The sequence below is a fragment of the Sus scrofa genome, chromosome 18 (genome assembly GCF_054392235.1).
Source record: "Sus scrofa isolate SSC_HxYL_T2T_F1_AM1 chromosome 18, Sscrofa_HxYL_maternal_Yorkshire_Landrace_v2.0, whole genome shotgun sequence".
NCBI lineage: Eukaryota > Metazoa > Chordata > Mammalia > Artiodactyla > Suidae > Sus > Sus scrofa.
In genome coordinates, this window is record NC_139400.1 from 57,368,885 (window position 1) to 57,382,024 (window position 13,140).

The following is a 13,140-nucleotide window of genomic DNA, read 5'->3' on the forward strand; positions in this document are numbered from 1 at the left end:
TTCGGTCCCTGCCCTTGCTCAGTGGGTTAACGATCCGGCGTTGCCGTGAGCTGTGGTGTAGGTTGCAGATGTGGCTTGGATCCCGCGTTGCTGTGGCTCTGGCGTAGGCCGGTGGCTACAGCTCCGATTCAACCCCTAGCCTGGGAATCTCCATATGCCGAGGGAGCGGCCCAAGAAATAGCAACAACAACAACAACAAAAGACAAAAGACAAAAAAAAAAAAAAAAAGATGAATTTTCCTAGAAGCACCGCTAAAAAAAAAATGTGCATATATGTGTCATTGACCAGAATTATGTCACATGGCTCCTCCTGGTTTTCTAAAGGAGGCTGGGAAAGCAAGTACAGAATAGGGTTTCCCAGGCTCTATGATGGCGGTGGTCAAGGAGAAGGTTAGAAATGAATGCTTGGGCTGGTCAATCTGTAGGGCCTGCCCCACTTCCCCTCTAGAGCTGCTTAATACCCATGCACACGCTTCTTCCTAAGCAAGCAGGCCTTTTACACGGAATGTACGCATCACAGCCCTAAGGAAGGCAACCCCAAAATCTTAGCCAGCTACTACAGCTGGCTTGAAGTTTTCTCTATCATTCACTCTGCTCTGGCAGTTGATAGCTAAAACCCAAGAAAGTTGCTTCTCCCCCACCCCAAAATACCAATAGTACAGGGATGAGGATAGAATAGGATAATTAGCAAAAACAAAAAAACTCTCGGAAAAGGAAAGAGTGGGAAATACACAGAAGACGTAAGTCCATGGCACGTACCAAATCCTGCTGAGCAGGTGGTAATGGCTCCATGTTCCAATACTGGACAGTTGAACAGTTCCTTCCATGACCAGCGAGACTGGGCAGCTTCTGCTTCTGGTCTCTGGAAGGATCGCCCTTATTTATATCCCCTGCCAGTTCCTGGTATACTTCTCTTGAGGATGTTCTTATTCCAAAGCCGCGTATGGCAGCATCTGATGTGGACACTGGGGGGAATGGCTTTTCAGGCGGAAAGGCACAACTTTCACTAATTTCCCTATTAGTACACATTGCAAGATCTAAGGGGACAGAAGGGTTGAGGAATCGAGTTTTCCACGCAAGCTTGAGATTTTGGAGACAATATAGTTTCCTCAAAAATTTAGCAGAATTCATGTGTTACTCTTTTTTTTTTTTAATCAGCTTCTTTTGTATGAATGACCATAACCAATTTTTGTGTGGGTTTTTTTGTTTTGTTTTGTTTTTTGCTTTTTAGGGCCACACCCATGGCATAGGGAAGTTCCCAGGCTAGGGGTCGAATTGGAGCTGCAGCTGCCAGCCTACACCACTGCCACGGCAATGCCATATCTGAGCCTCGTCTGCAACCTTTGCTACAGCTTATGTTCAATCCCAGATCTTTAACCCAGTGAGCAAGGCCAGGGATCAAGCCCGCATCTTCGTGCATCCTAGTCAGGTTCATTACTGCTGAGCCATGACAGGAGCTCCATCAGGGCTGTTTTAGTAATCTGCTTTCCTCCCTGGGTCCCTGAGTTTTCTTAGATTTTTGCCAGGATTTGACATGACATAATATTAGGCATTACTGTTGATCATCTTAGCTGTTATAATGGTATTAGAGTTATACAGGAGATTGTTCTAATCCTTAGGAGATGTGTGCTGAAGTGTTTGGGTTCAGGTGTCAGGATGGCAATCAGTTTACGTTCAAATCGTTCAACTGTTGTTGAATCTACTGTATACAAGAGCTCATTGCACTATAAACTTTTCTGTGCATTTCAAGTATTTCATAATATGATCCAGGAAAATAGGAACAGCATGGTAATACCTTGCGACCTGACAACATTTTGATGCTTTAAGAAGATGGCTTTTTTTTTTTTTAAAGCATATACTTTTTTTCAGCAAGAGGACTGGCCCAAATGGTGTAAATAACCTCCCATATTACTAGAAATAGATCTTTCCTTTTATTTTCTTTGAGAGTTTCTGTTTTTCTTTTACTTTTTTTTTTTTTTTTTTTTTTTTTTTTTTTGTCTTTTTGCCTTTTCTAGGACCACTCCCACAGCATACAGAGGTTCCCAGGCTAGGGGTCTAATTGGAGCTGTAGCTACCGGCCTATGCCAGAGCCACAGCAACGCGGGATCTGAGCCGCGTCTGCAATCTTCACCACAGCTCATGGCAACGCCAGGTCCTTAACCCACTGAGCAAGGGCAGGGACCAAACCCGCAACCTCATGGTTCTTAGTCGGATTCGTTAACCACTGCGCCACGACGGGAACTCCTCTTTTACTTCTTACATTGAATTTTTTTTAAGATGACTTTTTTTGAGTTGAAATATAAGTCGATTTACAATATTATGTTAGTTTTAGGTGATCAGTATAGTGATTCAGTATTTTTGCAGATTATACTCCATTTTGGGGTGTTACAAGACGATGGGTATAATTCCCTGTGCTATACAGTATCTCGTTGTTTATCTATTTTATGCATAGTAGTTTGTATGCATTAATTAATTAATTCCATATCCCAAATTTGTCCTTCTCCACTTCCCACTCCCCTTTTGATAACCACAAGTTTGTCTTTTTTTTTTTTTTTTTGCTTTTTTTTGCTTTTTTTAGGGCCACACCTGCGGCATGTGAAGGTTCCCAGGCTAGGGGGTCTAATCAGAGCTACAGCTGCCGACCTACACCACAGCCACAGCAACGCAGGATCTGAGGCCCGTCTTCGACCTATATCACAGCTCACAGCAATGCCAAATCCTTAACCCACTGAGAGAGGCGAGGGATTGAACCCGCAACCTCATGGACCCAAGCTGGGTTAGGTTCCGCTGCACCTGGACAGGAACTCCGCAAGTTTGTCTTCTATATCTGTGAGTCTGTTTCTCTTTAGCATTAGCCTTTTACATTGAATATTTAGCTTAGTGGTTTTCAGCATTTATTTTGTCCAATAAATGCATTTAAGGCTACAGATTTCCATCTAATTATTGCTTCGTCTGCATCTCACAGGTTTTGTTATCAAGTGCTTTTGTTGTCATACATTTCTGACTTGTATTTTCAATTATAATTTCTTGTTTGATCCATGACATGTTTTGAAATTTTCCAAATGTCCCATATTCTTTAAAATGCTACCTTTTTGTTATTAACTTCTAACTTATTTGCACTGTGGTCAGAGAATGTGATCTAAATGATTCCTATTGTTAGAAATTTGTTGAGATATGCATCATAGCCTAGTACATGGTCAGTTTTTGGAGATGTGCCATATGTGCTTGAAAGAATATTCTTTATATGTCCATTATAATACGCTTGTTAATTATTCAGATCTTCCATCAGTGTTACTGATTGTCTAAGCCAACAATTATTGAAAGAGGAGAGTTAAAAGCTTTCATCAATTTTTTTCCATTAATATTTAATTTTTTATTGTTTTAGTATGTATCTCTCAAAAATAAAGATACTTCTTTAAAATACCACTCTACAATTGTAATATCTTAAGAAATAATAATGCCTGATGTCCTCACATATCCAGTGCTCAAATGTCCCAAATGTCTCAAATACATCATGTCCTAACTGGTAAATATCAGGAGCCAAACAAGGTCAACGCATTGCATTTGGATATGTTTCCCCATTTCAAACACGTCTTGTGTACCATTTCAGACCCTAACCCTCTTGGGTCCTCCATTCCAGACACTGCTGAACTGTGTGTCTAGGGGGAGTCCAGCCAGCTTCACACAAGTGCAGACCCACAGTGCCAGGCCCTCAGGCCATCCTTCCTGCCTCTCCCTCCCTGAACTTGGGGCTCTCAGTTCATAGTGTAGAAAACTGCTTGCTCTTTATTCAGGGCAAAGTCCAGAGGGCAAGTGACTGTCCTGGGAGCAAACTTTGACCAGTGGGGAATGTGACCCAATAAATACATCCATCCATCTCCCTTACAATGCCTCTGAGGTGCTTTTTATACAGCTTCTCAGAAGGGACTGAGCAGTTTCCTGATCCATAACCTGTCTTTACTCTTTTTCCTTTTCTGTTTTACCTCCTTCATCTCTGGGTTCACACTCCCACCTAAAATATTCACAATCTGGGGAGGACCCAAGCTAAAATAGGGTCCTAAATTGATTTTAATCTATATGTTTACCCTTTTTCCCCCTTTAAATGTATTTATTGTGGCCACAGCTACAGCCACACCGGCTCCGGGCCAAATCTGTGACCTATGCTGCAGCTTGTGGCAGTGCTGGATACTTAATTCACTGAGCAAGGCCAGGGATTGAACCCACATTCTCACAGAGACAACGATGGGTCCTTAACCCAGTGAGCCACGACGCGAATTCTCGAATTCTCGAATTCTCGAAGTCAGATACTTAACCCACTGTGCCCCAGTGGGAAGTCCCTATTGTTATGTGATCCCTAGCCTGGAAACTTCCATATGCAGTTGTGGCCGAAAAAGGGAGGGAATAAAAAAAAAACTCAACAATTTAAAAAAAAAAAAAAAAAAAGAGGAAATAGGCAAAAGACATGAAGAGACCTTTGACTGAAAGGGATATGCAGATATCAAATAAGACCATGAAAAGAAAACATCGCTAACCACCAGGGAGATGCAAATTAAGACCAAGATAAGATATCATTACATCCCTCTTAGAATTGCTAAAATAAACGTTAGTGAACATAAGAAACACTGGCAAGGACGTGGAGAAATTAGATCTCGCCTATATTGCTGCTGGAGTGGCCAAACGGTGCAGCCACCAAAATAGTTTGGTAGTTTCTTTAAATATTAAATATACACTTAGCGTATAATCAGTGATCCTACTCTTGGGCATTTGTTCTAAAGACATGAAAACTTATGTGGACACAAACTCCTGCACGTGAATGTTCACAGCAGCCATATTCATAATAGCTCAAAACTGGAAACATGCAAAGTGCCTTCGACAGGCGAGTGGTTAACCACTGTCATTCATCCACACCGTGGAAGACGGCTCAGCAATGAGAAGGAAGGCGCTAGTGATACAGGCAACAGTCTGGATGAATCACACGGATATTACCCTGAGTGAAAAATGGCAGTCTCGAAAATCACATACTGGGAGTTCCTGTCGTGGCGCAGTGGAAACGAACCCAACTAGGCGCCATGAGATTGCGGGTTCAACCCCTGGCCTCACTCAGTGGGTTCAGGATCCGGCCTTGCCTGTGAGCTGTGGTGTAGGTCGCAGATGCGGCTCGGATCTGGCATTACTGTGGCTCTGGCATAGGCCTGTGGCTACAGCTCCAATTCGACCCCTAGTCTGGGAACCTCCATATGCCGCAGGAGCGGCCCTAGAAAAGACCAAAAAAAAAAAAAAAAAAAAAATCACATACTGTATGATTCCACTTATATAACATTCCCAACATGAATCTGTTATAAAGATGGACAAGAGGAGTTCCTGATATTAGTTATGAATGGATATTCCCTACTAATACCCCTGAGGATGCGGGTTCGATCCCTGGCCTCGCTCAGGGGGTCAAGGACCTGGCGTTGCCACGAGCTGTGGTGTAGGTCGCAGACGTGGCTCGGATCCCGAGTTGCTGTGGCTGTGGTGTAGGCCGGCAGCTGTAGCTCCGATTCAACCCATAGCCTGGGAACCTCCATATGCTGCGGGTGTGGCCCTAAAGAGACCAAAAAAAAAAAAAAGATGGAGAACATATTAATGGCAGGGGACAGGGTTTGGCTCGAACTACAGAAGGGTAGCAGGAAAAACACCTTTTTGGGGATGGAAGAGTTTTGTATATCAATTGTGGTTCCATGAAACTAATGTGTGATAAAAGAGCACAGAACCACATACACATGCCTATATCAATTTCTGATTCTGCTGTTATACCATAGTTCCATGACTATGCAGGAACGTGGGTAAAGGTTACAAGGGATTTCTCTGGACTGTCTTTGCAACTTCCTATTTATCTACACTGTTTTTTTAAAAGTCATAGAACTGCATATTTTTAAAGTTTGTTACATGGTATAAAACAAAACAAAATGAAAATGACCAACTGGCAGAGCTCCAGTCTTAGTCCATTCTGGTGGCCGATCCTGCTACGTGAGACTCAGAGCAAAGAGCACAGTTCCCAGGTTCAGAAGCAAAACTCAATTGACCTGTCCATGCAATCTCATCTCCTCTCCCCCAGAACTGGTCCAGGGGTCCCCCGTGACTCTTTGCTCACCAGTGAGACACTTGGGGATGGGTGCACCAACCGCAGCTCTTCTGATGTGGCTCAGCAGAAACGAACACGACTAGTATCCATGAGGATACAGGTTCGATCCCTGGCCTCCCTCAGGGGGTTAAAGATCTGGCATTGCCGTGGCTGTGGTGTAGGCCAGTAGCTGAAGCTCCAACTTGACCCTTAGTCTGGGAACTTCCATATTCCACAGGTTCAGCCCTGCAAAGAAGAAAAGTGTACACCAGGTGAGATGGCCTTGACCGTGGATGTGACGCTTGTAACCGCCATAGTCACGTCACTACTACATGAAGGTGAAGCCACCCCACAAAGAAGGGCAGAGAGGAAACATGGAACTGAGACCCTCTCCAGTAGGTGACCCTGATCCAGACCTGCTCTCCACCTGGACAACTTGTAATGTGAGATACAAACAGCCAAGTGGAGATGGCTCCCTAGCGATGACAGCATCGCAAGGGAGAGGAGTCAGACTCTCTTCGTTGTCAAAACTCACTGGATCCTCCTTGGTGTGAACATTGTTCTCAGAATCACGAGCCTGTTACAGAACCAGCCAGAAGGCCAGTTAGACTGTGGGTCTCACCCACAGAATTCTAATTCGGTCGGTCTGGGCCCTGAGGATGTGCATTTTTAACAAGTTCTCAAGGGCTGTTCTGGTGCTAGTTCAGGACCATCTGTCCAGAACCACTATGTGGAGCTCAGAGCTTCAGCTCTTTCCTGTTTCCTAAGTGGACCTGAGCCCACCTGCAGGGCAGCCATGCTTCTTGAAGGGAACACACCTGACCTACAGGTGATTCAAGGTGACTCATTCCTCAGGCCAAAAGCATCGAGGAACCCTTTTCTTTCCACAGGGAACTCCCTTGCCCTGGGTGATGTTCTCACTGATATATGATAAATTTCTTAGAGGAGCAAAATGACCACTAAGCAAGCCATCCAGATTGCGGTTATTTAGGGATTAGCAGTAATAGAATTCATTTTGTGTGACATGAAATAGAAGTGTCCTGCAGCTAGGAGTTCCCGTGGTGGCACACTGGTAATGAACCCGACTAGCATCCATGAGGACTCCAGTTCGATCTCTGGCTTTGCTCAGTGGGTTAAGGATCCAGTGTTGCTGTGAGCTGTGGTGTAGGTCACAGATGTGGCCTGGATCCCACATTGCTGTGGCTGTGCTGTAGGCCAGCAGCTCTGATTCAATCCCTAGCCTGAGAACTTCCATTTGCTGTAGGTGCAGCCCTAAAAAGACAAAAATATATATATAAATACATAAATTTTTTAAATGTCAAAAAAAAAAAAAAAAGAAGAAGAAGAAGAAGGGTCCTGCAGCTAAAGCCCAGGAAGCCCTTGCTCCTGCTCATTTGGCAAACTATTCGGCAAACTATTCCTGAGAGATTCCAAACACTGGTTACAAAGGGGAGTCTGAGATTGGACATGCAGAAAACAGTCCTATGGGTGGGTATGCAGAGGAGGGAGATGCCTCCTCCACGAGGTCTGCCAAGCTCTACAAACAAATAAATCCCTTTTCATCTGCCTTTTTTTTTTTTTTTTTTTTGGCCTGCAGCGCGGCATGTGGAAGTTCCTGGGCCAGGGAGCGAACCTGCGCCACAGGAGTGATCCCAGTTGCTGTAGTGACAATGCCAGATCCTCAACCCACTGAGCCACAAGAGAACTAGGAGCTCCTTGGACTCAGAAGTTCCAAGAACTAGGAGTTCCCTGGACTCGGAAAGGGCGGGGACATTATTCTCATTTCATAAAACCGCAGGTAAACGGATGCCCTGGGCCGGGGCCCCCAAGCTGAGGAAGCTGACAACAGCGGACCTGCCTCACCCTAGCCCTTGGCACCACTTCCCTGCCAGCCCTGGGGGTCTTGGACACCCCAGCCTGGCCTGCGAATAACTGCTCAGGATCAAAGGATTGATCCCAAAGAGCCAGCTAAGAGGCAGGGACCAGCTCACTAGTCTCAGTGGGTCTGCTTCAGGGAAACGACGGGAGTAAACCGGCGGCCGCCGTCCAGTTCGCAGGACATCAAAACCTCACCTGAGTCCCCAGACGGCTTCTTAGTATCACCCCATGGAAGGCTGACAACCATCCTCGAGGTAAGAGAACGTGTCTCCTTCTGAAGAGCAATCAAAACCTCAGCGAGGCAGCTCCTGGCGTATCTCAATGCCTCACCACAGATCCCACAGCAACCAGGCTGCTTTCTTAATATTCTAGTCCATATTCTGGCTTTGGAGTAGATTTTAATTCAAGTCCATGAATTAGGTGCAAAGTGAATTCTTTTGGCGTTTCACTGTTATTAGAAAATGAGAAAAATCCTTCCGGGCTGGCAAAATGTTTGCCGGATGGAGTGTTAGAATTTTCAGCAGTTTTGAAAGGTACGCGTCATTTTAGAGGCATTTTGCTGACCTGTCTTACTCATGCAGAAAAGTGTTTAAAGGCGTGGCTTTGAACGTCGCAGAGACAAGCGGGGGGCGCCTCCTTCCACGGGTTCCTCGCGCTCCCGCGTCCGCGCGCGCCCGCCAATGGGCGTGTTGGAGTCGGCTCGGCGCGCGCGCCCTCCTGGGGGGGTGGGGGCGGTCGGCCGGCCCCCTGGAGTGCGCCCCCGCGCGGCCGGCGGCTGCAACCAGGGCTGGAGACACCGCTGGGATGCTAGGTCAAGGGCAGCATCCCTAAGGCCTGCTGCGAATGAAAAACAGCCAGTCGTTACGCTCTACCAGCAAGCCACTGGCTCCTGCTGACTGCTTTTACATGACCGTATGGAGCGCTGATGGTTCAAGAAAAGCTGAAAACCTGGATTTTTATGTAAAATATCTAGATATTTAAAATTCCATGTGAGCTAAACTGTGGTTCTCTTGACCAGATTGAACTTTTTTTTTTTTTTTCCTTTTTCTAGGGCCACATCCGCTGCATATGGAGGTTCCCTAGGAGTCGAATGGGAGCTGTTGCCACTGGCCTACACCACAGCCACAGCAATGCCAGATCCGAGCCGCATCTGCGACCTACACCACAGCTCACGGCAACACCGGATCCTTAACCCACTGAGCGAGGCCAGAGATCGAACTCCGACCTCATGGTTCCTTGTCGGATTCGTTAACCACTGAGCCACAACAGGAACTCCAAGATTGAACTTATAAGTGTCTATTTAATATGTCCTTTCTGGTCTAGTCCCAATCCATCCATGAACAGAGCATAAAAGTAATCTTTTAAAAGCAATTTCCATCAGCTTCTCTCCCCTTTGTGTAGTTGTGAATTGATACGGCAATTCCTTAAGAGCTGGAAAAAATGTATTTAATATTAAAACATCCCCTAATATCTATCATTATCTCAATATGGATATTAATCTGAGTATGTGTATTTTTTATTTCCATTCAGAATTTATATTGTGAAAAGACAAAGGCCACATCTTTTCTTCATCTTCTTTTGCTTTCTTAAAGATTTATGTTACACGCCTCTTTTTTATCTTGGTTTGTTTTGTTTCTGGCCACACCCGTGGCATGTGGAAATTTCCTGGCCAGGGATCTAACCCACACCACAGCAGTGGACCGAGCCACAGCAGTAACAACACCAGATCCTTAACCCTATGCTAACCCATAGAAAATCCCTATGTTACATACTTCTGGAATGTTTGTTGACTTGGCATTTTATGTGAATATATTTGTAGAAGCAGTACCTGTGGGATTTATGCTTTTAGAGAAATCAAATCAAGTCTGAAAAATCAAACTGTTATATCCTCAGCGGCTCTCAATTTATTGTAACTGCCTCTTTATGGGATCAAACTTTTGACTCCTTGTAATGAAATAAATAAATCTTCTTTGCATTTGGGGGAAAAAAAGACACATTATGGTCCAATAAAAAGGGAGGGAGGGGGAGAAAATACAGTATGAAAGCACTTAACGTGCCTGCAGCTGTCATTTAAGGGGTGGAAAAATTACAGGGTTGGAGCCAGTAGTTTATCCAACTCACTCTCAGAGGACTTATAAAAATACTGTCTAGCTTTTTTTTAATGCTTCACAGTTTTCAAAACATCTTCAGATACATCATCTCATTCACTTTTTTTTTTTTTTTTTTTTTTTGGTCCTTTCAGGGACGCACCCGCGGTATATGGAGGTTCCCAGGCTAGGGGTCGAATTGGAGCTGTAGCTGCTGGCCTACACCACAGCCACAGCAATGCCAGATCCAAGCCGCGTCCGAAACCTACCCCACAGCTCACGGCAACGCCGGATCCTTAAACCACTGATCGAGGCAGGGGTCCAACATGCAACCTTATGGTTCCTAGTCGGATTCGTTTCCGCTGCACCACGACAGGAAGTCCTCATTCACCTCTGAAAACTACAGTATCTTCAGGCCACCCTCCTCACCCCAAAGGCAAGAAAATGCCCCCTTAGAGATGAAGTCACAACTAGGACACCTCTAAGGTCGCTAGGTGGCAAGGCAGCACAACTGGGAAAGCACATCCTGCTCTAAGAGGCATCGTGATCTCTCCCGGGCAGGGAGAGAGGCCGGCACCCGTCTCAGGTGGGCTCTTCACATCAGGCCACACAACCTGTGCTTCGGCAGAGTGGGCCCACGTTTGAGCAGGCTCTCCTTTCCCTCCAGATAGTGGAAGCCTCTCTGTAGGGAACGACGGAGAACTGCAGAATGAAAGCAGTGTCCCATGGCTGTTCCACTCCCCTCCTCGCCCAGAACCAGGGAACCAGAGCAATCCACTACGAACAAGCCAGTTAGAAGGCAGCAGATCTAGACATAAAGATAGCCCACGCCATGAGCTGTGATCATCAAACTGGGATACCTTTGGTGCTCAACCAAAGAAAAACTAGACCCAGCCATCAAGGAATTGCAATGGTGTGAGGACTCCTGGGACTAGATCTAAGCACAAAGCAAGAATGCAGTTTATCAAGGGAGAATCCAGAAACTGAGACAAGAGCGTTGGGGTGAAAAATAGTGAAGCCTTAGAGTTCTCGTTGTGGCTCAGCAGTAACGAATCTAATATCCACGAGGAAGCGGGTTCGACCCCTGGAGTTGCTCAGCAGGTTAAAGATCCAGTGTTAGCATGAGCTGTGGCATATAGGTTGCAGACGTGGCTCAGATCTGAGTTGCTATGGCTGTGGTGTAGGCTGGCACTGCAGCTCTGATTCATCCCCTAGCCTGGGAACTTCCATATGCCAAAGATGTAGCCCTTGAAATAAAAAAATAAATAAAAATAAGTAAAAAAGGAGTTCCTATTGTAGCTCAGTGGTTAATGAACCTGACTGGCATCTGTGAGGACACAGGTCCGATCCCTGGCCTCGCTCAGTGGGTTGAGGATCTGGCGTTGCTGTGAGCTGTGGTGTAGGTTGCAGACGCGGCTCGGATCCTGTGTTGCTGTGGCCCTGGTGTAGGCTGGTGGCTACAGCTCTGATTCGACCCCTAGCCTGGGAACCTCCATATGCTGTGCAGGTGCGGCCCTAAAAAGACAGAAAGATGACAAAAAAAAAAAAAAAAAAAAAAAAAAAAAAAAAGGCAGAAAGATGCCAGTTAAGGAAGTTGTCTTGGAGAAATAATCTTTCATGACCCTGAAGCTGGATCTCGGGCCTGGTCCTTCGTTCACCATTAAATCCCCGCTCCTTCAAGACCTCTGAGAACTGCCTTTCCATCTGCAAAAAGAGATGGCAGGACCTAGTCCTGGGACATTTGTTGAGCTGATTCCTGCTGCACCTGGGAAAGCCGCACATCTGACTGTGGTTGTCAGGGGCCTGTGTGGCCTCCAAGTATCTCCTTGATGCCTTTATCCCATCACAAGAGTTCAGCCAGTGTCCCTCACATGGGGGCACCAGCCAGCCCTCGTGCAGGCCATTGTGTGGTCTCACAACCCCCTGTGAGGCTGGGGAGGGGGTCTCCCCAACAGGGGAGCAGAGCCCCATGGGCTAAGAGACCTGCCCTCCCTCCCATGACCAACAGGGGGTGGCACAGGCCCGCCTGGGAGCCTTCACGTGGCCTCAGCGTCTGTGAGGAAGACCCTCACCCAGTCATCTACCTGGGCCTCACCCCAGAGTGCGGGGAGGTGAGCAGGCTCCTGGATGGCTCCCAGCAATGGATACAGTGGAGGGGCTGCCCGCAGGGGGTCGCCGCAGAGACAGCCATGGCAGGAAAACCAGCCCTTCTCTTGCTGGTAACATGCTGCTAATGCGCCCAGGTTCCGTGTTCTCTGCTTTACCACCTGGGACCTGGCTGCTACACTTGCTGGGGTGTGGGAGGGGTGCAAACTGGACCAACCTGCAAGTTCCCCATGGGATATAGTGATGCCCCCTGGGCATCCTCAACCCAGCCCTGGGTCTGGTGCCTACATGCACAGGGATCAGCCACCGTCCAAGGGGCTGCCAAGGCCACAGGTCATCCAGCCAGCCCAACTCAGGGAGCTGGGGCATGAGGTGACACTGACCTGGTCTGGGCCTGAGCCAAGGTTTGTCAGAGACATGCACCCCAAGGCACCCAGCAAAGTCTCGCTGAAGTCTGGGGCGCGAGGAATGGAGGGGCAGATGCGAGCATGGTGACAAGAGCCTGGGAGGAACCCCTGCAGCTTGTGCCAGGGTTAGAGGCCACCAGCACCAGTGGACACACACATTCCTGGACCTGCCAGCCTTCCCCAGGCTCTGGTTGGACCCCACCCTCCACCTGCTCCCTCCTGGGCAGCCTCAAACACGGGGTGCAGCAGATAACCACCAGAAGGTTCCATGGGAGAGACTGCAGCCAAACCCCTCGCCACACTGCAACCCCCAGCGAGAAGGGGGGCCGGGAGGAGCGTCAGCACCTGGACAGGTGCACAGCTAAGCACGTCTTGAATGAGCTGCTGTGGACCCTCAATTTGGAGTGAATCTCGGCATCTCAGGCAAGTCTTTCTGAAGAGGGCATGGGCCACACAGTCAACACCACCACAGCCCCAGCACTCTTCCCCGTACCTGGAAAAGTCACAGAGCTAACTTCCAAGGAGCACAAGGGCATACCTCAGTGTGCCATCACTAAAGA